Genomic DNA, 22,918 nt, shown 5'->3' on the forward strand with positions numbered 1-22,918 from the left:
GGTGTGTGCATGGGGACATTCACGAGTATCCTATGGTGGCAGTGGAAATTAGATACGGTGGGAAAAAAACATAATGTGAAGGTCGCGGTTAGCTCCCGCCTTACGCACCCCTTAATCTTGGGAACCGATTGGCTGGGGTTTAATAAGTTAATGGGGAAGGCTGCGGGGGTGCGTTCATGGCAGACAGGGTCATGCGATGTGTGCGCCGTGCTCAGCGGTGACGCGAGGTTGTCCGACACTGCAGACGGGGAGGGGGAACCGACGGAGCCTCCGCTGGAGACTCTGCCGGCTCCCGAGTTTCACTCCATGGAAGATTTTCCACTCGAGCAGTCTCGGGACGATACTCTACGCTCAGCCTTTGACCAAGTGATACGAATTGATGGTCAGCTGGTGCGCCCCGAGGCAGCACAGACATATCCGCACTTTACATTGATCAGGGACAGACTGTACAGAGTGAGCCGTGACACTCACACAGGGCAGGAAAGCATCCAGTTGCTGGTGCCGAAGAGCCACCGGGAAATGATTTTCCAGGCGGCTCACTATAACCCGATGGCTGGTCACATGGGATATGATAAAATTCTGGACCGGATAATGACCCGATTTTATTGGCCGGGCATCCGGGCGGATGTGTGCCGTTGGTGTGCGTCCTGCCTGGAGTGTCAATTGGTAAACCCTCCGGCCATTCCGAGGGCACCTTTGCGCCCTCTGCCATTAATGGAGGTTCCATTTGAGCGTATCGCTATGGACCTAATCGGGCCATTTCACTGGAGTGCACGCGGATATCGCTTTGTGTTATTCTTCGTGGATTACGCAACACGATATCCATAGGCGGTGCCATTGCGCAAAATTTCTGCAAAGAGTGTTGCGCAGGCGCTGTTTCAGGTCATCTCCCGAGTCGGAATCCCGAAAGAGATTCTGACGGACCAGGGCACCCAGTTCATGTCAAGAACACTGAGAGAACTTTACGGGTTACTGGGCATTAAGTCTATTCGGACCAGTGTGTACCACCCACAGACCGACGGGCTGGTGGAGCGTCTGAATAACACTTTGAAGTCCATGATCCGTAAATTTATTAATGACGATGAACGTAATTGGGATAAATGGCTTGACGCTCTGTTGTTTGCAGTACGGGAGGTTCCCCAGGCCTCCACGGGATTTTCTCCCTTTGAACTGTTGTTCGGCAGGACTCCACGGGGGGTGCTCGACCTCATTAAGGAAAACTGGGAAGAGGGGCCGAGCACCAGTAAAAACGAGATCCAACACGTCCTGGACCTGCGAGCAAAGCTCCACACACTGGGTCAGCTGTCACGTGAGAATTTGCTCCAGGCCCAGGAGCGGCTGTACAACAGAGGTGCCAGGCTGAGACAATTCACACCGGGAGAGAAGGTACTTGTATTACTTCCTTCTTCCAGCTCTAAACTCCTCGCCAAGTGGCAAGGGCCCTTTGTGGTCACACGGCGAGTAGGGGATGTTGACTATGAGGTGGTGCGTTCTGACAGGGGCGGAGCAACGCAGATCTACCACCTCAACCTCGTAAAAGCATGGAGGGAGGCGGAGTCTGTTTCTCTGGTGTCCTCGGTATCTGAGAGAGAGGAGCTGGGGCCTGAGGTCCCAAAATCCACTAATCCGGCCTCGCTCCCTTGTGAAGACCATCTCTCGGGGACCCAGAAAACAGACATTGCCCGGTTGCAAAAGCAGTTTGCTGATATGTTCTCTCTCCTTCCAGGACGCACAAATCTCATAGAGCACCAGATTGAGATGCCTCCAGGCGTGGCGGTGCAGTCGCGGCCCTACAGGTTACCTGAACACAAGAGAAAGGTGGTTCAGAGAGAATTAGCGGCCATGCTGGAAATGGGGGTAATAGAGGAGTCCCACAGTGCCTGGTGTAGTCCCATTGTTCTTGTAGTCAAGAAGGATGGGTCTATTCGGTTCTGCGTGGACTATCGCAGGGTGAATGATGTGTCACGGTTCGATGCTTACCCAATGCCCCGGGTTGACGAACTCCTGGACCGACTGGGCACTGCACGTTTCTTTACGACACTGGATTTAATCAAGGGCTACTGGCAGATTCCTCTGTCGCCAGAGTCCAAGGAAAAAACGGCCTTCTCCACTCCGTTTGGTTTGTACCAATTCACCACGCTTCCTTTTGGGTTGTTCGGGGCCCCAGCCACCTTTCAGAGACTCATGGACAGGGTGCTGCGGCCGCACGCTGCATATGCTGCCGCCTACCTGGATGATGTGATCATCCACAGCACCACCTGGGCGGAGCATGTGCAGCGGTTTGGCGCGGTGCTGGAGTCCCTGAGGCAGGCGGGGCTTACGGCCAACCCGGGGAAGTGTGCAGTTGGACGGAGGGAGGTACGGTATCTGGGGTACCACTTGGGCGCCGGGCAGGTGCGCCCTGAGGTGGACAAGACCGCCGCCATCGCAGCCTGCCCGCGGCCCAAGATGAAAAAAGAGGTGAGGCAGTTTTTGGGGCTGGTGGGCTATTACAGGCGGTTCATCCCGAACTTCGCGGAGCTGACCAGCCCCTTGACTGACCTGACCCGGAAAGGTGCCTCAGATCCGGTCCAGTGGTCGGAGCATTGCCAGTTGGTGCTTGAAAAGGTAAAACAAGCTCTCTGTGGGGAGCCACTCCTCCACACACCTAACTTCTCTCTCCCTTTTACTCTGCAGACTGATGCGTCGAACAGAGGGCTGGGGGCCGTTTTGTCCCAGCAGGTGGGGGGGGGGGGGGTGTTGACCGCCCCGTGCTGTACATCAGCCGCAAGCTGTCGGAGAGGGAGGGCAGGTACAGCACGGTGGAGAAGGAGTGCCTCGCCATCCGGTGGGCGGTCGACTCCCTGCGCTACTACCTCCTGGGACGCTCATTCACCCTCTGGTCGGACCACGCCCCGCTCCAATAGCTCCACCGCATGAAAGATACCAACGCCTGAATCACTCGGTGGTATCTGGCTTTACAGTCTTTAATTTCAAGGTGATCCATAGGCCGGGGATGCAGATGGTGGTGGCCGACTTCCTCTCCCGCTCTCATGGGGGGGAGGGGGAGTAGGTTAGGCCGGATGTTGCCCCGGCCTAAGTCGGGCGGTGGAGGTATGTGGCAGCGGGGTGTGCGGAAGCACAGCTGCAGAGTGGGTGAAGCGGGGGTGTGGCTCGAGGAACGGTGCCGGAGTGGCAAAGTGGCCTCAGCTGCACCCAATTAGGTGCATTTCTGTCCTCTATATATGCAGAGCTAGTGAATGAGCAGAGGACGGAGACCTGGCAGCGGAGCAGCAGTGTACTCAGAGCCGAAATATAATAAAGAGTGATTCTTCCAGTCAAACCCGCCTGTGCGATTCTACTTTGTGCCCACTGACACCCACAGTCTTGCTACAGCTTGGTTGTATAATTGTTTATTCATTGCCTTATTAATGCCATTTCACATGCATAGTTCATGGTGATTCTGGTCGGTGAGAAAGTTACAACATTTCTGTCCCAAGATCGACAGGTATGGTTACGGTTAAGTAAAGACCTGCAGAAATTGTAGTTTAATTCTCAAGTATGAAATTCTGATGCAGTACACATTCATCTGACTAGCAAACTTAAAATGTTCTCACTCCCAGCTCATCAAACACCTGTCAGTGTCACTCAGCATCAGATACAACATAGTGACTATACATGACACACCAAGGTTTCAACTAACTTCAATGTAAACCTCCTGGAGCATTCCTGGTTGGTAAGAGTAGGTAATGCATGAGAAAGTGTGTGTTGGTCTGCTTAAAGTGGATGGGTTAAACAAATACAGGAAACCGCTATATTTGTGTCACATGGGGAACTAAAAGTATTGTTTGACTGTTCAAGTAAAGTATATTTTTGTCACATTAGACCAGTGGTTCTCAAACTGTGGGGCGTGATCCTCTAGTGGAGCGCCAATGCATTACAGGTGGGGCGCAAGGGAAATGCAGATATATTTTTTTCAAGACCTTTATTGAGAACTTTACATATTACAAAGTACATGGACAGAAAACTAAGTTATTAATAAATAAAGAGTAAAATGCCTGTACTTTTGTGTAAATGTTTACATTACGGCGTTAACAGGTTACGCTGCGCGTGCATGACAGCCGGGATTCTTGGCAAATGGTTTGGCTCTCCTGCCGTGGTCTTTCAAAACAAGAGCTCAAAATTTAGCATTGATTGAGGGTGACCGTATCAAGCCTGCAACCTTGTTTTAAAAATAGGTGCATTGGAAAGCTCATTGCAGCATAAGATAATAATAAAGTGTTATGGCTCACACATCTGCACTCGTTTTGATTTGTTTTGCAAAGGCTGCACATTATTGCTGTGAAAAGAAATGCAATGTAAAACTCAGTATAACATTTTATTGTCAAATATTTGAACTTGTTTTGTTTAGTTTTTCCGCAGGTTGCACTGAATTGTTATTATCTTGAAAAGATATTCAGTGCAAAACAGGTTAAATGCAGCCAAAATAAGCTATTTTTTGCCAAATATTTGTTATTTTTTGCACAGATAGAGCTGTATTTGTATTCTAATAAAGTGATTATTAGATGACATTACACTCCTGTGACCAATCATGCTTTAGACAGAGGTTCGGACCGCCCCAGCTCATTTGAATATACGGACACGTAAATGTCACACATAAATAAATGAAGAAATACGCGTGGACACATAAATAGAGAAATAAATAAATGAAGAAATACAGAAATGTAGAAATATATTTATTTTATGATGTCCTGTTGATTTATAACTTATATTTATTCATTCCTGTATTTATTTCTACATTTATTTAAGCATTTATTTATTTCTACATATATTTATTTATTTCTACATTTATTTAAGCATTTATTTATTTCTACATTTATTTAAGCATTTATTTAATTATTCCTATATTTATTCTTGCATTTATTTATTTATACTTAAGTCATTTTGAGTCCTCCATATAGGTACTGTAATGTTTGTCACGGAAACTGTGGTCATAGGTAAATTATCCAATGTCAATGCTGATATGACAGAAACCTGGGATGCTGATGAAGGCAAACACGTTATGTACCCATCCTCCACCCTCTCACGTTGCACTACTCGATGTGAAGCCCACACTGATCTCGGCACTCAGCATTGCCATTCAATGTAAATCTCCTGTGCAGAATAACTGCATATGGATGAAGTTTATAGAAGACTGGGTTTAGATTCTAGAGGTATTGGTGGAAAAGAAAACTGAAAAAGAACTGGCAAAAACACTAATAGCTTTCAATGACTTAACAGCTTTCCCTTTCACAACTGGGCGCTCTGCTGTACACATGCAGCAACAGAATGAATGAGGCAATAAAGTGTGCCCTTTACTGTACTGCAAACAAAGTTTAGCCCGTGGCTACAGTCTTGTGAATTTCTGCTTTGCTGTTTTTTCAGTGAAACCCATGCAATTAACTTTAAGGAAAGGAAATAAGAATACCCATGTCGACCTCTCCTTCTCTGACGGTGCACAAAGTAATGAACGAGGCAAAGGCTAGATATACACATGTTTATGGTAATAAAGCTCAAGCATAATTTAGCATTGGCCTGCAGCTTAGGTTGAATTAATTATCCTCTGCTTCAGGTATCCCTCCTAAGTGTAATTGTTCTCATGCTTCTCAGCTCTGTTATTTAGCATGCATGGGAGTAATAGTCTACAACGTGTCAACACGATAAACCTACAGGCCTCAGCAGAGAAACACGGTTAGATAAGTTTAACCAAGCTTAACCACTCATAATACACCTTCAAGGCTTATTATTAAAAGCTAACAACTAAACAACCTGTGAGAAATCTGTACATTTAACAAAAAGCAGGAAAATACTTAAAAGTGATGTGGCAGCTGCTTCCACAAAACGTGAATGTTACCTATTCCTATTGGAAACTGTCTCAGCATTGACAAATGCTTCCTAATCAATCACTGCCATCAGTCCGGATAGGGACTGAAGATAGAACTATCCTTTATTGAACAGAGGTGGATTTTGGCTCAGCTAAAGCAGTTGAGGGTATTGATCCGTAAGTCGATACCCTCCACTCTCCGTGGCCAAACCTTTGCTGACTGTTGTTTGTGTCTGTTTCCAACTCTCTTCAGGGAGATTGCTATTTGGCCTTGGCTCTCATCTTTATATGGTCAGATGGGATTTGTGCTTGGGATGCACAGACCAGGAATGATCTCATTGAAGAAGACTGTCAAAGTAATCTCTACACACAGTGTCACAGCTCACAGCAGTATCAATAGTTAGGCCAATTTCCTGAAATACATTTAAAAACCACACATGTTGACAAAACTGCTGTAATAATGAATACATGTACAAACTAGAATGGGCACTCGGTAGAGCGCATACCTTCGCATATCACAAGATTGGGCATTGAATTATGAACATTTTGGCATTAGTTGCATGCCAATTGGATACAAATTGACCGTGCTATGGTAAAAAGAAGATTTTGACCTTTTCATGACCTTGACCTTTGACCCGATTGATCCCAAAATCTAATCAAATGGGCCCCGGATAATAACCAATCATCCCACCAAATTTCATGCGATTCAAGAAGATTTTGACCTTTTCATGACCTTGACCTTTGACCTGATCGATCCCAAAATATAATCAAATGATCCCCGGATAATAACCAATCATCCCACCAAATTTCATGCGATTCGGTTTAATACTTTTTGTGTTATGCGAGTAACACGCATACAAATAAATAAATAAATACACAGCGATCAAAACATAACCTTCCGCCTTTTCAATGCGAAGGTAATAATTGCTGTACAAATAACTGAAACACAGCATACACGTATGAATGTAAAAACACTTTAAAAATCCACAGACTGTATACAAATCAATCTTCCTAAATTGTCAACTTGTTTATCTTTTTTCATTCAGCTAGCCTGGTTCTGTTCAGAAGGAACAACATCCGTCTACAAACATCTCTAAAGCACAATAATTAACAACAGTGATGCTGTTCATGCAAAAAAAGTATCAAACAAGCATTTCTACTTTGAAGTTAAGTAATAATATGTATTCCAACACAGACATAATAAGGACATCTTATTGATACAATTCAGTGTTTTATATATATATATATAGATTTAAAAAAAATGCCTGACGAGAACGCTCAACTATTTTATGCCAAATGACTTTGGCACATAGCTGAACCTAAGACGCTGATAGGCTAAATTGTCACTCATTTATATATTGAATAGGCTAAACTGCTTCTTAGAACCGTCTCCTACTGTTAGGGTTCCTGTCTGCTCCTAGTGTGTGATTCCCTGTCTTGTTTCCCTTCTGTCTGTGTGGTGTTGTCTGTCTACAGCAGGGCTATTCAACTAGCGGCCCGCGGGCCGGATACGGCCCGTTTGAGTTTAAATCTGGCCCGCAAGACTGCCTGCAAATTACTATAGCTTGGTAAGAAAAAATAAAACTGACGGACACGCCTCTTTTATACATTGAGACATCTAACCCAGAGCCATCGAGTTTCACTGTTGCCTCAACCAAACCTGTATGGTTACATCAGGGGTGCTCAATACGTCGATCGCGGCGACCTGCCATTCGATCGCGGCGTAGTATGGTAGATCGCATGACATTAAAAAAATGTGTCCCGCCCCCCTGTCACTTTCTCTATAGCGCCACATTACAGCAGCAGCATTTCATTTCTGTCTCTACGTGTCGCGTTAACAGTCCTCTGCCCGCCGTCTCGTGCGCCGCAGAGATCCGACACCGGTTTGCGGGCATCGGGACGGAGCAAAGAAAAAGTCACTAGCCCCCCGCCCTTCCGTCCCCGTCCCCGTCAGTCGATCGCCTTGACTTGGTCACATAATAAGTAGCTTGCATGCTGAAAAAGTGTGAGCACCCCTGGGTTACATCTTTATGTTACGCACCGTGTTGGTTGCCGGTGTTACACCTACTGGTTTTCAAACCTACTGGTTTCCCTGCGCGTGCGTGCGTTGTGTTCTCTTCACATCTGCAGCGGGGCTCTGTCTCGCGCACCAGATTCGTCACACATTCACAAACATATTGCTGGAGATCTTCAAGCCACCCTTCATATCCATTTCGGCGATTACGATTGTATAAGTGAGCAGTGCATCACAGCCACGGAGGAAGAAATACATTTTAGAAAAAATAAAAATATAAAGATCGCCCGACCTGGTTTCGATCTCTTTCACGCAAAAGGAGTCTGCACTAAAAGACATGCAGTCTGTGCGCTGCGCCACCAGATCTTAGTTTCAGCTCAAGTAATTTATATATTGATCCATTTAGTCACATTTCTTATGTTTTCATGGGAACAGTTTGGTTGAAGGGATCTGAAACAACTGGTTACCTTGAGCGGATATTTACACTTTGAAACATGTTTATAGTGATGCTTGTTCGCAACACTTTTGCCACACAATACCGACGCATTTTCGTGTGTGACTGTTTACCTGTGGAAATATACATTACTGTTTTTCATTTTTAGCCATTATTTGATCAATATTCTGTGCGGCCCTCACACCCCCCGTGATTTTCTTATTCGGCCCACTTGCAACTGAAGTTGAATAGCCCTGGTCTACACTATCCACCCCCGGTTTCCGCCCACTGCCACGCCCGCTTCCGTTGGACCAGCTGTGATGAGTTTCTGGTAATCACCAGCAGTGGTTATAGGGACCATGTCTTTCTCTGGCGCGCTGTCAGGTCGTTCTGGTAAAACCAGTGGTTCAGCAGCAGCGCACAGGCTCGGTGGAGTTTCCCTCCCGACGCCGGATCAGCAGAGAGCGGTTGAGTTGCCCTCCCGACTTTGGAGTGAGACTGCCAGTCTCCCCGTGTTGAGATTTGTTTGTTTCTTGGTTTTGTGCATTCAGGCCAATAAAATCCTGAATTTAATTCTGAAGCTACTGTGTTGCGTGCGTTTGGGTCCTCCACAACTCATCCCATAACACCTCTAGCCCAAAACGATTCGGAGAAGGCGTGCAGGAAGAGCATATATTTTGCGCAAATTTCCTATTTTACAAATATATTCCAGATTTATATAATTTATATATATGAGTATTATTATATTTTTTGTATACTTTTTTTTTTGTGGCTCATGGTGGGTGAGGCCAGGCCTCGTGGCTCTCTATTGGTCAGCCGCCACTGCTTCTTAACACTAGTCCTCCTTTAGAGCCTTGTTTTGTTATCTCTCACTCATGTGACCATGCTGTAGTAACCTAAAGTTAGCTTTCACTGCTGCCGTTTGCCTTTATGCTTCAACAATCATGTAATTGATATTCAGAAGATGATCTTGCCGAGCAAAATGTCAAAGTATCTTATATCTTTGTTTGCCACAGAGCTTTCTGGCTTTTTGTCGAAAGAACCAGTGAGAAGAAGCTTTGGAGGGGCTCAATCCATAAAGCGATTTAAGAGAGTTAAAGCGGGCTTATTTTCTGTTAAACTGACTCCTTCTCACTTGATTTAGTTCCATTCAGCACATTCAATATAGTTCAAGCTCCTGTAAGACTCTTATTGGAGAGCTGCCATAATGTTAGTTTTTAGTGACCAGTCAGTCAAAAAATAAATACCAATAGTCAAGCAAATCAACATATTATTAAATAATAATTGATAGGTGTGAGGATTGTTTCCTAACTCTGTATATTTTCTATGAGATCTGCCCACTGTTCTCTCCGTGTGCACAGCTGATTGTCATCTCCCGTATTCATCTCCTCGGCAGAAATCGGCAGCATGGTGCAAGGACTCTCCACACCGCTCTTCCCCCCGGGATCAGACAGCACCCACCGAGCAACCAGCCCATGAGTCGTTCATCCCGCCCCCTGCACCATTCCATGGAGTCACAAGGGGTGGTGTTTCCTTCTCCAGACGGAGTTTGTGTTCAGCAAACAGCCCCACGCATATGCATCGGAGAATTCTAAAATGGCCTATCTGATCGGGTTGTGTCATGGCCGTGCTCTGGACTGGGCGCAGGCCTGGCTCACTCAGAACCTGTTGGACACTTTCCTTTGAATAGCTCCTGGGTGCGTTTAAGTGCGCTTTCGACCATCCTTCATTTTCCCAGGAAGCTGTTCAACACCTGCTCCGTCTCCGCCAGGGAACTGCTACCGCCGCTGAACAATCCATTGACTTTCGGATCCTGGTCGCCGAGTCGGTTGGAAGGAGAGATCGCTAAAGGGCGTCTACCTCAGGAGCGTTTCAGACACATGAGAAGACAAGCTTATCGTTCTGGCTGGAGGAGTCCAAGACGCTGGAGGACCTGATTGCTCTCTCCATCTGACTGGATACCCTGTTGGGGGAACGTCGGAGAGAGCGGGGATAAACCCAATGCAGTTGGGTAATTTCCACCTGTCCAAGGGAAAGAGAGAGCATTGAATCCGATCCGGTGCCTGCCTCTACTGGGTCGAGTCGGGTCACCGTATCTCTGTCTGTCCCGTACGCCCAAAAGAGAGGGCTCGTCAGTAGAAGTGGGAATGCTGGTGAACAACTCAACCCGGCTCTCCTGACCAAAGCCCCGTCTCACTCTTCCGGCTAATCTCTGCCTCCTGTCCGCTTCGCTCCTTATTTTGGCGCTCATTGACTTCGGAGCAGAACAGAGTTTTTTCAATTCCTCATTTGTTTCTGCCCATAGGATTCCTGTGGAGGAGTTGGATTTCCCCCTTTAGGCTAACGCTCTGGGTGGCAGCCCCTTGACAAAAGTCACACACCAGACTTATTAGTCCTCTTACCCTGCTTGTGTACGGAAACCACCGGTAAGAGATGTGTGTTCCCGATGCCTCATGCTCCTCTGGTTTTGGGTGATCCCTGGCTCTGGGACCACAACCATCAGATTGACTTGGCAGGAAATAGAATAATTGGTTGGAGTACCACGTGTCCCTCGAGGTGCCTCCATCCGCCATTCCACAGCAGCCCTCGACCCCCGGGACGCCATCTTCCGGAACCGATCTCACCTCAGTCCCCGTAGAGTATGCCGATCTCTGAAAGGCATTCAGCAAGAGGCAAGCCCTTTCCCTGCCACCCCATCGACCCTACGACTGTGCCATTGAACTGTTCCTTAGCGCCACATTACCCTCTAGTCGTCTATATAACCTTTCTTGTCCAGAACGCGTGGCAATCGAGACCTATATCACCGACTTCCTTGCCGCCGGAATCATCCGCCCGTCATCCTCCCCGGTGTGAGCGGGTTTCTTCTTTGTGTCCAAGCAGGACAAGTCTTTTATGGAACCAGCTTCCACCTTCAGTTCGGAAGGCAGACACAGTCACCTCATTTAAGAGTAGACTTAAGACTTTCCTCTTTGATAGTGCTTATAGTTAGGGCTGAATCAGGTTCACCTGGTCCAGCCCCTTGATATGAACCTAACCCCTTTGAGGTCAGCCATGATGCTGATGTGGCCCACCGTGAAAACACCCCTGGTATAGCACGTTTAAAGTTATGCCACGTAAAAGGCTCTAAATTACCCTAATAGTATAATAGCTGCATCATTTGTTAATAGTACAATCGCAGAAAATAGAAACTACAAAAATAAATAAAGTAACAAACTCCTCTGTGAAAATGTATTTGTTCATATATTGATAATTTGCTTAAGCTACATCATATATATATTTTATTTTGAAGCTACCTTTTAGGGGAGAGAAAAAACGGTGGTATCATCATCCATCTGAATCCCCTTGCTCATTAAGTAGTGTTATCATAGTGAGGCTAGCTTCTGAGTGAGGCGAAGTTCCGGAAATGAATGAGCTGCTGCTGTTGTCATCAGCCGGTCTCCATGTTTTCAGGGGGACCAGTCGAGGCACCGGTCATATAGGAACCGGTACCATATTGGTACCAATTTTCGGGACCCAAACCATGTCAGATTCCTGTCTGACCTATTGTGTGTTTACCTCTGTTTTCCAAGTCTCCGTTCCTCATGTGTCAGTCATCCCCCTGTTTGTGCCATGTGTGTATTCTTGGTCCTACCTCCAAACGTGCCCATGGCCACACCCCCGAGTGGTGCACGGCTGTTGCTTGTTTCAATCATCACCAGCTGTATTTCAACCCTGGTCCTGCAGGCCTAGGTTGTAAGTCTGTTACGTCTTCTGCCCCGGTAGTCTCCACTGCTGCTCTGTGAGATTCTCTGTAGCTTGTGTGCATTCGATAATTCTCACTCTCCTGGTTTGTAGAGTACCTGTTTTATTTCTCTCTGCCTTCGGTGTCGAGCCACGAGACTCACGCCGCGACCTGCCTGCCTACCCCCGACATTGATCCACGGGACTCGCGTCGTGATCTGCTGTGCCTGCCTCTGACGTTGATCCACGGGACTCACGTCGTGATCTGCTGCGCTTTTGTGTCGGCCCCCTCGGGATCCACGCCTCCTCAATGTTTCAAAAATATATCACTATCTGATTCTGCCTCCTGAGGTCTGCTATTGGGTCCTAACCTTGTGCTCCGAAAGACATGGGGTGACAACCCCATGTCTTTCAGGAACAAAGACATTCTCTTCAGCTGCTCCTGAACGCATCATCTCACTCTTCCGGTAAGCTCCGGTTGCCAGCTCAGCAGCGAGCATGTCTCATGTATAGTTATCCCTCTGCCTCCCTTAATGATAACGATACATGCAACAAGTGTAGTTTATTTGCTAGGTTGGAGGCAGGTCTAAGTGGGTTGGATGCACGGCTCCGCGCCATCGAAGCTCAGACAGCTATGCTAGTTAGCCCGCCCTCTCCCGTAGTCGGCGCGGAGCTACAGTCAGCTGCTAGCTGTTCCCCGGCAGTCCCTGAACAGCCGGGAGGCTGAGTAACTGTTCGCAGGAGTAGTAAGTCTATACAGAAGCCCGCTGTGCACCAACCACTTCACGTTTCAAACCAGTTTTCCCTGCTCAGCGACACACCCGCTGAGGAACACACCCTGGTTATCGGGAGCTCTATAGTCAGGAACGTGAAAATAGCGAAGCCGCGGACCACAGTCGTGTGCCTCCCGGAGGCCAGAGCGGGCGACGTGGAGTCTTGTTTGAAACTGCTGGCTAAGGATAAGCGGAGATACAGTCAGATTGTTATACACGCCGGTGGTAATGACGCTCGACTACGGCGGTCGGAAGTCACTAAAATGAATGTGGAATCGGTGTGTGCTTATGCCAAGACATTGTCGGACACCGTCGTTTTCTCTGGACCTCTCCCAAATTTGCAGACAGATGAATTGTTTAGCCGAATGTCGTCTTTCAACTGCTGGCTGTCGAGGTGGTGCCCAGCGAATAATGTGGGCTACGTAGACAACTGGAAGACTTTCTGGGGAAAACCTGATCTGATGAGGAGAGACGGCATCCATCCCACATTGGATGGAGTGCGTCTCATTTCTGCGAATATGACCAAGTTGATCACCGGACTTAATCCATGACAACCCAGGGTTCAGATCAGGAACCGGGAGCAGAGTTGTAGTTTAACACCCTTCTCTGCTCTTCCATTCGAGCAGTTACCCACCCACAACTCTAGAGTAGAGACTGTGTCTTTCCCATGGCCACTTAAATTAAATAAATCAAAAGTAAGCAGAAGAGGAGTCGTACAAAATAACCTTATACAAGTTAACACCATTATTTCAGCAGTGCAACAAAACAGGACTATTAAATGTGGTCTCTTAAATATTAGATCTCTATCATCTAAAGCTGTGTTACTAAATGATTTAATATCAGATAATCACATTGATTTATGTTGTCTAACTGAAACCTGGCTGAGCCATGAAGAATATGTCTGCCTAAATGAATCGACTCCTCCAAGTCATATTAATACTCACGTTCCTCGAGGCACCGGTCGAGGAGGTGGAGTAGCAGCCATCTTTGACTCGAGCCTATCAATAAATCCTAAACCTAAATTAAACTACAACTCATTTGAAAGCCTTGTTCTTTGTCTTTCACATCCAACCTGGAAAACACTACAGCCAATTCTATTTGTGATTCTGTACCGGCCACCAGGTCCATATTCAGTTTATATCTGAATTCTCAGAATTTATATCAAGTTTGGTTCTTAAAACCGATAAAGTTATTATTGTAGGAGATTTTAATATTCATGTGAATGTTGATAATGATTGCCTAGGTGCTGCATTCATCTCATTGTTGGACTCGATTGGCTTCTGTCAGAGAGTACAGAAACCCACTCACAGCTTTGGCCACACGCTTGATCTTCTTCTTACTTATGGCATTGACATTGAGCATTTGAAGGTCTTCCCACAGAATCCTCTTCTGTCAGACCACAACCTCATAATTTTTGAATTTATACTACCGGAGTGTACACCGTTGGTCAAACGTTTCTACACCAGATGTCTAACTGACAGTGCTGTAGCTAAATTTAAAGAAGCGATTCCTTCTGCATTTGATTCAATACCACGTCTCAATATAACAGAGGACTCCTGGTCTAACTTTAGTCCGTCCCAGATTGATCATCTTGTTGATAGTGCCACAGGCTCACTGAGAATGACACTGGACTCGATAGCCCCTCTGAAGAAGAAGACAGTGAGGAAGAGGAGGTTTGCTCCCTGGTATAACTAGGGATGGGTATCGTTTGGGTTTTTTCCGATACCAGTGCTAAACCGGTACTTTTAAAACGATACCGGTGCCTAAACGGTGCCTGAACCGATACTTTTTTTTTTAAGCGCACAATGAGGACATTAAAAACCTCTTTGGCCATATTACCTGTAGAAGCCGTTATCATGGAGCACTGACAAACAACGGATATCAGACTGTTAACATACACAATATATGTGATATGTATTGTCATGTGCAGCCCTTATAGGGTTAATCCTGTCACTGTTTTGATGGGCAAAGAGAACAACCAATCAGAGGGACTGAAGATGACACGTGACAAATAAAGCTTTGCTTCTGACAGCGAGAGTTCAGTACTGAAACAAAGTGACGCCCCACGGTCTTTATTCCGCCGTCATTATATTCCCGGTAACACCGGTTATACAGCCGGGGTCGCTGGACATCAACACATCTGCTAGCAGACTGTCACGCTCGTAGCTCGTAGCTAGCGCTAGCTACGAGCTAGCTTAAGCATAGTTATAATGGCTAATTTATTATTTCTTGGGCTACTTTTATGAATGCAGACTTGCAATCAACGTTATGGAACTAATCTGAGTTCAGGCTGCTCGTCATCATCGGTCTCCCCGTGTTCAGGGGGACCGGTGACGGCCTCCCCGTAGCGCCCAGCCTGACGCTGGTGTGCTCCACACGGCCTCACTAGTCACACACGGCGCAGCCTCCGCTGTCAAACTTAAATATGATAGGCTATCGTAACCTGCTGACAGGGCGGAGTCACCTGAGAAGTTCACAACAATAGTTTTTTTCAATTTCAATCGGCTCAGGCACCGGAAAGAAGCACCGAAATGTGCGTTGCGTTTCGGTCTGGGTAATACCGGTTGTATTGGAACCGGTACCATATTGGCACCGGGTTTCGGTACCCAACCCTAGGTATAACCCTCAAACCCGCAAACTAAAGCAAACATCACGAAAGCTTGAAAGCATATGGCGTTCAACCAGTGGTGGGCCGTCAGGGCCAGCAAGGCCTTCTCTGCTGGCCTAAACATCATCAGAATATAATTATTTTTTTAAATAAATGTTCCCACAAATATGTATTAAATTATTCCCCAGAGTAAGAGTTATACTCTTCATTTCATAGCTTTCCTCTTGAAGGCACTGCTTCCAGCCCCAGGTTGAGATTTGGAGGGCTGGTCTTTATGTTAGATCTTTTATCCAATCATATTCAGCCATCGTGTGTTGCCAGGGGGCTAAAATCTGCCCTTTGGCCTTCAGAATCAACATTGCGGGTGCTGGTAGCTTAAAGTGAATGGGAATGACAATTTTGTGTCAACCAATCAGCTTTAGAGTTGGCTCTTGTAGCCCTGCTAGCTGGCCCCGGAACCGGCACAGGAGCCAGCTAGCAGGTGTAGTGCGTGCACGTCTTTTGATTGGATTACCAATATTGAGAGGCGGGGCCTATGGGCAGGTATATGCAGAACCTCAGAACTAGGAAACTGAATTTGATAAATGAATTAATTCGCGTACTACTAAGCTGTTTTTTCAACCCACAATGGCGGAAGGAGGAGAAGATATCGATTTGGTCGAGGATATAATTATAACGGCATTCTCAAGACGAACTTTAAGACCGACGCCGACGCTACAAAGCCCGTCACAGGCGGGGAAGGGGTTCGTTCGCCACTTTCAAAGTTCCAACTCCGAGCGCTACCAATGGCTCACAGGCTCCGAGAAGCTCTGCACACCGGACTGCTGGGAATGCCTCTTATTTGCAAGTGATCGATTTGGTGTTTGGAGCCACACTGGCTTTGCAAACTTGAGTTGCCTAACCAAGGCAGCAACGAGACACCAAAGTACGGCTCGGCACTTACAAGCACCGGTGCTTTTGAAAACTTTTGGGGACACCCGAGCGGATCTACAGATCAACGAACAAGCACGCAGGGAAACGGAGCTGCACAACGGAAAGGTGAAGAACAAGAGGGACATATTGAAAACTCATTTTTGTGTCATATGTTTGGGTAAACAGGAACTTTCATCTTCATCATCACGGTGAAACTGCTCTGGCTGACAATGCGCTGTTTAGTGAACACACTGTAAAAAAAAGTTGGACTTAAAGTTTAAAGTTTGTGGACCAGAAATGGATAGAAGACGAATATTTGTAAAGAATATATATTTTAGCTTAGCACAGCCTAGTATTGTTTGCATAAATATTATGTGTAAGATGGAAAACACTGAATGGAAGTTAAAATCTCCAGCAGAGCACTCTGGCGCCTGAGCTGATCTAAAGAAAGATAACAGTGACACCTAAGGAATTTTGATGCAACCCCCCTTCTGCACTGCACTCATCCAAGAAGATGACTAGAGAGAGAGCTCATTGTATTCATAGTTTAGAAAGAGCAATCACAGTCCTTACCTCACCGGGAAGATAGATAAGAAAGGGTCCAGATGGGGCCATTATTCTCCTTTTAGACACTCGAGGCCACTCACTGACCCTTCTCCGACACACACACACACACGTGAAGGGCCCCTTTTGACAAATGACCTCCAGCGCATCCCACCTCGGAAGAGATAAGATTATCTTAGGAAACTCCCCAGCTCAGACAAAGGAAGCTACATGTGAATTCCATCTTTCTTCCCACACTCTTTTTCACAACATATGCACTCATTGGCAGACGAGAAGAACCAATGAAGGAGCGACAACGGCAGAAGCAGAGGAACAAGAGCCAATGAGAAAACCCCACCCCCTTATCTCCTGACCTATCAGAACTGGTCCTTTCGGCTATTTAAAATGGCTGCACACGCTGAACCGGGGCCTCTCTCTGGTCTGAATACTCTAGGTACCAGCCGGAGGGGGGTCCATGCATGATGTCTACTTGTATCCTGATTTCTGAATAAAACGCTAATAAATGTAAAGTAGAAGTCTACCGCTGTCTTTCTTCCAGTGAGTGTCGTCCAGGTGGTGTGTCGCTGTCCAACTCCAACATATTAATATAACTCTGTTGCACTCCACTATATTCTTGCCTATTAGTTGAACTGTACTGTATTGTACTCTTCCCCTGCAATTCTCTGAATAAAAATGTCAATTTCAAGGTGACGCAACGCCTGGTTATACTGCGTCTCTGTCTAACTGTATAGTGTCTAGAGCCATGGCATTATAATGATAGTAATAAGAGGTGGATTAATTCGGGTGGGACTGTGTAGGACCTCACTAAAGGCCCAGGCCCACGGCACGCCACTGCGTTCAACTTATCTGGAAGAATCCCGCTTAGTTTGGCGAGATAGTCTTAAAACTTATAAGAAGGCCCTCCGTAATGCCAGAGCAGCCTATTACTCATCAGTAAAAGAGAAAAATAAGAACAACCCCAGGCTTCTCTTTTCAGAGTCACAGCTCTGTGGAGCCGAGTATTCCGACACTCAAAAAAACGATTCAAGCCCTTCTTAGAGGTGACACATTTAAATAAATCAATTACATAACGAAGATATTTATATTGAATGGGTGTAACACAAAATGTAGGAATACTTTCATTTATTAGATTTATTTAGGTTACACTCACAAAAACGATTCAAGCCCTTCTTCGAGGTGACACATTTAAGTATTGTTTGATACATTTAAATAAATAAATTACAAAAATAGATATTTATATTTAATGGGTGTAACACAAAATGTATGAATACTTTCATTTTTTTAGATTTATTTAGGTTAGATGGTGCGCATATCAACTCAAAATGAATGTGTTTCATTGAGGACTACCCTTTGCGCATGCGCCAGCTGAAAATCAGTTGTTTACATGAGGTGAAGACACTTTCATGGCTGTACGGTGGTGTAGTGGCTAGCACTGTTGCCTCAAAGCCAGAGGTCCGTGGGTTCAATTCCCAGTCGGGGCGTTCCTTCTGTTTGGAGTTTGCATATTTTGTTAGTTAGTTAGTTTATATTTTGAGTTGGACAAACACAAATTAATTTAATTTAATGAATATCGTTATTTTATTTTAGATGTATTTGATACAAATGAGTTGGACTAACATAATTACATTTTATTGCACTGATGTGCTAAATTTGAGTTGGAGTTGCATATAATTATTGGATGGAAAACCTGCCAACAATTTAATTGAGTTCATCCAATGAGTCATTTCTTTGAGTGTAGAGACCTCAGTGGTAATGACTTTATGAACTTCTTTTATGAAAAGATTCTAACTATTAGAGGCAATATTAATAATCTCTTTCCCTTAACCAGTGCCAATCTGTCCTCAAGTGGAATGGCCTTGGAAACCGCTGTATGCCCTGGTGTATATTTGGATGGCTTTTCTCCCATCAACCGTGACCAATTATCTTCAACGGTTTCTACTTCTAACACGTCTACCTGTCTCTTGGACCCCATCCCGACGAGGCTGCTTAAAGACGTTTTGCCTTTAATTGGCAGCTCTCTATTAGATTTATTTGTTAACAGGCCACGTACCACATTCCTTCAAAGTAGCTGTCATTAAACCTCTCCTGAAGAAGCCCACTCTGGATCCAGAGGTGTTGGCTAACTACAGACCGATCTCTAACCTCCCCTTCCTCTCCAAGATCCTTGAGAAAGTGGTCACAAATCAGTTGTGCGACTTTCTACATCATAATAGTTTATTTGAGGAGTTTCAGTCAGGATTTAGAAAACACCACAGCACCGAGACAGCACTGGTAAAAATTACAAAATGACCTCTTAATGGCAGCAGATAAAGGACTCATCTCTGTACTGGTCTTGTTAGACCTTAGTGCTGCATTCGACACCATTGACCATGACATCCTATGACAGAGACTCGAGCAGTCGATTGGCATTTCAGGCACCGCACTAAGTTGGTTTAAATCCTATTTATTAGATCGATCTCAGTTTGTATTTGTAAACGATGAAGCCTCGATAACCACCAACGTTAGTCACGGAGTTCCACAAGGTTCTGTGCTTGGACCAATTGTATTTACCTTATACATGCTTCCTTTGGGCAATATTATCAGGAAACACTCCATAAACTTTCATTGTTATGCAGATGATACTCAACTATATCGATAAAACCAGAGGAGAGCAACCAACTCGGTAAAATTCAAGCATGTCTGAAAGACATAAAAACATGGATGACCTGCAACTTCTTGATGTTAAACTCAGACAAAACCGAAGTAATTTTAATCAGCCCTGAGCGCCTCAGAGATCAATTATCTGGTGATGTGGTTTCTGTAGACGGCATTGCCCTAGCATCCAACACCACTGTAAAGAATCTTGGCGTTATCTTTGATCGGGACTTGTCCTTTAACTCCCACGTAAAGCAAATCTCAAGGACTGCATTCTTTCATCTACGTAATATTTCAAAAATCAGGCACATCTTGTCTCAAAAAGATGCAGAAAAATTGGTTCACGTTCGTTACTTGAGACTGGATTACTGCAACTCCTTATTATCAGGCTGCTCTAATAAGTCTCTTAGGTCCCTCCAGTTGATCCAGAATGCTGCAGCTCGTATTCTCACTAAAACTAAGAAAAGAGATCACATCACTCCTGCACTAGCTGCTCTGCACTGGCTCCCAGTAAAATCAAGAATCACTTTTAAAATTCTTCTCTTAACGTACAAAGCCTTGATTGGTGATGCACCATCATATCTTAAGGAGCTTGTAGTACCATATTGCCCCACTAGAGAGCTGCGCTCACTAAATGCGGGACTACTTGTAGTTCCTAGAGCAGTGGTCGCCAACCCGTCGATCGCGATCGACCGGTCGATCTCGGAGACGTTCCCTGTCGATCTCCAAAATAAAATGAAAATAAAATCACAAACACATTGTTCCTCGTTCTCGAACATTTTCTGAAGTCTCTTCTGAAACGTTTTCTTCCTGACTGGAACATCGACGTCAGAAAAGATCTCCGCCTGATTTTAATGAACGCCTGAAAACGGGTTCTCTGACAGCCGTGTTGTCAGCTGTGCTCCCCCAAAGAGGGGAGCGTAGCCTTCAGGTGAGGCGCAGGGGAAATGCAGAAAGACCTTTATTGATAACTTTACATATTACACAAGTTCAAAGTACAAGGACATACTACTACGTCATCAATAAATAAATGTCATGCCTGTACCTTAGTGTAAATGTTTACGTTACAGCATTAACAAATTACGCCTGCGCATGCGCAACTGCCGAAATTCTTGGCGACTTGCCAGGTACTACCTCCGTGAGTTGGGCTTTTCTGCTGTTGTCCTTCAAAACAAAAGCTCAACATTGAGCTTTTGTTCTTGTCTGATGGAGCAATCTGGTTTACTTCAAAGTGATTGCAATTGTATTTATTCTATTATTTGAAAAAGCTCAGATGCAGGAGTCACAAATGGTGATTCTCATATTTATTATTATTATAATTATTTAAATCTGAGGATGTCTGTTGAGTTGATGTGAACGTATTCACCAACGGGCTGACTTCAGAACCAGTCCCAGATGAGAAAATGTTCATGAATACCACATTTGCGACGAAAAACTCGTCAGTGAAGTAAAAATAATCACCAAATCAAAGACCAGGAGCTGGATTACTGACAGCAGCTCACAGATGGCCTCAGACTGTCTGTCTGTGCTTATGAACTAGCTACAAGCTCACAGACAGAGTTCAGTCACAGCCATCACACTGACTGGAGTCACATGACTTGATGGCATTGTGATGAGAGCTGAACTTACATGAGTTGCACTGACTGATCATGTTGTCAGTGTCGTGTTCTAATGTAAATAAATACAACATTTATATTGGTAGTTCATCCAGCTGCTCATTGAAAATGTGTTTTTTCTTGTTCATATTGTGTGCGATGAACAAATATATCGCACTTAAATTCTGTGTTCCTGGTCTCATCAATTTGAAAGCTGGACCAAAGTGTTTTGATTTCATTCAATTGGAATTAGGCCAAATAAAAAGCCTCAAGTCATAAGTCCAGTCTGGACCGTTGTTTTCTCTCAACGCCTCAATAGGTAGATCTTGCCGGTCATGAAGGCAGAGGTCAGGGATCTTGGGCTCAAAAAGGTTGGTGACCACTGTCCTAGAGTTTTAAAAAGTAGAATGGGAGCCAGAGCCTTTAGTTATCAAGCTCCTCTTTTATGGAACCAGCTTCCAATTTCAGTCCGGGAGGCAGACACAGTCACGTCATTTAAGAGTAGACTTAAGACTTTCCTCTTTGACAGAGCTTATAGTCAGGGCTGAATCAGGTTCACCTGGTCCAGCCCCTTGATATGCTGCTATAGGCTTATAGATGCCGGGGGACGTTTTAGGATGCACTGAGCACCTATCTCCTCTTTTTTTCTCACCTTAGGGATGAATGTTCATCTCTCCATCACACGTTACTAACTCTGCTTTCTCCCCGGAGTCCTTCTGACTTCACGTCTCATGGGGTCATCGGACCCTATGAGACGGCATAGATCCCATCTGCCTAATGGATCATCGAGGTCTTGGTCGTGGAATTCCTGCTACCGACTACGCCACTGTCCTGTTGAGACTCCGCCCACTGTTGAGACTCCGCCCACTCCTCCTCTCTACCGCCATCTGCCTGATGGATCGTGGAGGTCTCCATCGTGGAATATGCCTACTATGAACTATTCATACACTCTGTCATATTCATTGAATGTATTTTAACTCTAAATCTGTCCTTCTGTATACATTACATCTATTGCAGGGTGGCAACACCGCCAGCGCTCGCGAGCCTCATCTCTTTACTCTTTAACTAGTTTCATCAGGCTCTTCAGGTCTGTCACATATCAAAAAAAAAAAATGCTTGGTCATTCACTCCCTCCCCTACCTAGATGGCACACTGACCATGAAAGCCTGGTTGAGACGCCAAACGCGCACAGAAGAGATCTGGTGTGCCATCATTTGTGTGTGTTGTAATTGTTGTAAACAATTTCCTGAAAAAAAAAATAAGAAGAAGAAAGAACACAGAACACTTTGGGTTTTTATTTTTTTTTTTTTTTAATGTAATTGCAAGCGCCTTACCTTATATGTCACGCAGCATAAGCAGCATTTTTCAATTCAAAGCTTCAAATCTTCTTCAGCTCCACCCATCAACACTAACATCGAACAGGAATTTCAAAAAAGCAAGAACAACAAAAGCAAGTTGTTGGTAAAAGAAAAAAAGCAGGCACAGTTTCAGTCATGTTGGTGTGTGTGTGACATTTACAATAAATCTGGCTGATCGTGTGTGTGTGTGTGTGTGTGTGTTGTGTGTGTGTGTGTGTGTGTGTGTTATGTTATGTGTGGCTCTTTACATAACACATATGTGGCTCTTTCTCTCTGACTGATCTATTGCATCTGTCCATCCTGGAGAGGGATCCTCCTCTGTTGCTCTCCTGAAGGTTTCTTCCCTTTTTTCCCCCTGAAGGGTTATTTGGGAGTTTTTCCTGATCCGATTCGAGGTTTTGGGGCAGGGATGTCTATGTGTACAGATTGTAAAGCACTCCGAGACAAATTTGTAATTTGTGAAAT

At 45.2% G+C, this 22,918-nt stretch overlaps 1 protein-coding gene across 1 annotated transcript in view; it reads right to left on the reverse strand.

The window, feature by feature from the left end:
• The window catches only part of sez6b (seizure related 6 homolog b), a 172,991-nt gene that overhangs the window by 136,517 nt on the left and 13,556 nt on the right, over positions 1–22,918 (reverse strand). The gene's annotated exons all lie outside the window — the stretch shown is intronic.

Source organism: Pseudoliparis swirei, chromosome 20, assembly GCF_029220125.1.
Source record: "Pseudoliparis swirei isolate HS2019 ecotype Mariana Trench chromosome 20, NWPU_hadal_v1, whole genome shotgun sequence".
NCBI lineage: Eukaryota > Metazoa > Chordata > Actinopteri > Perciformes > Liparidae > Pseudoliparis > Pseudoliparis swirei.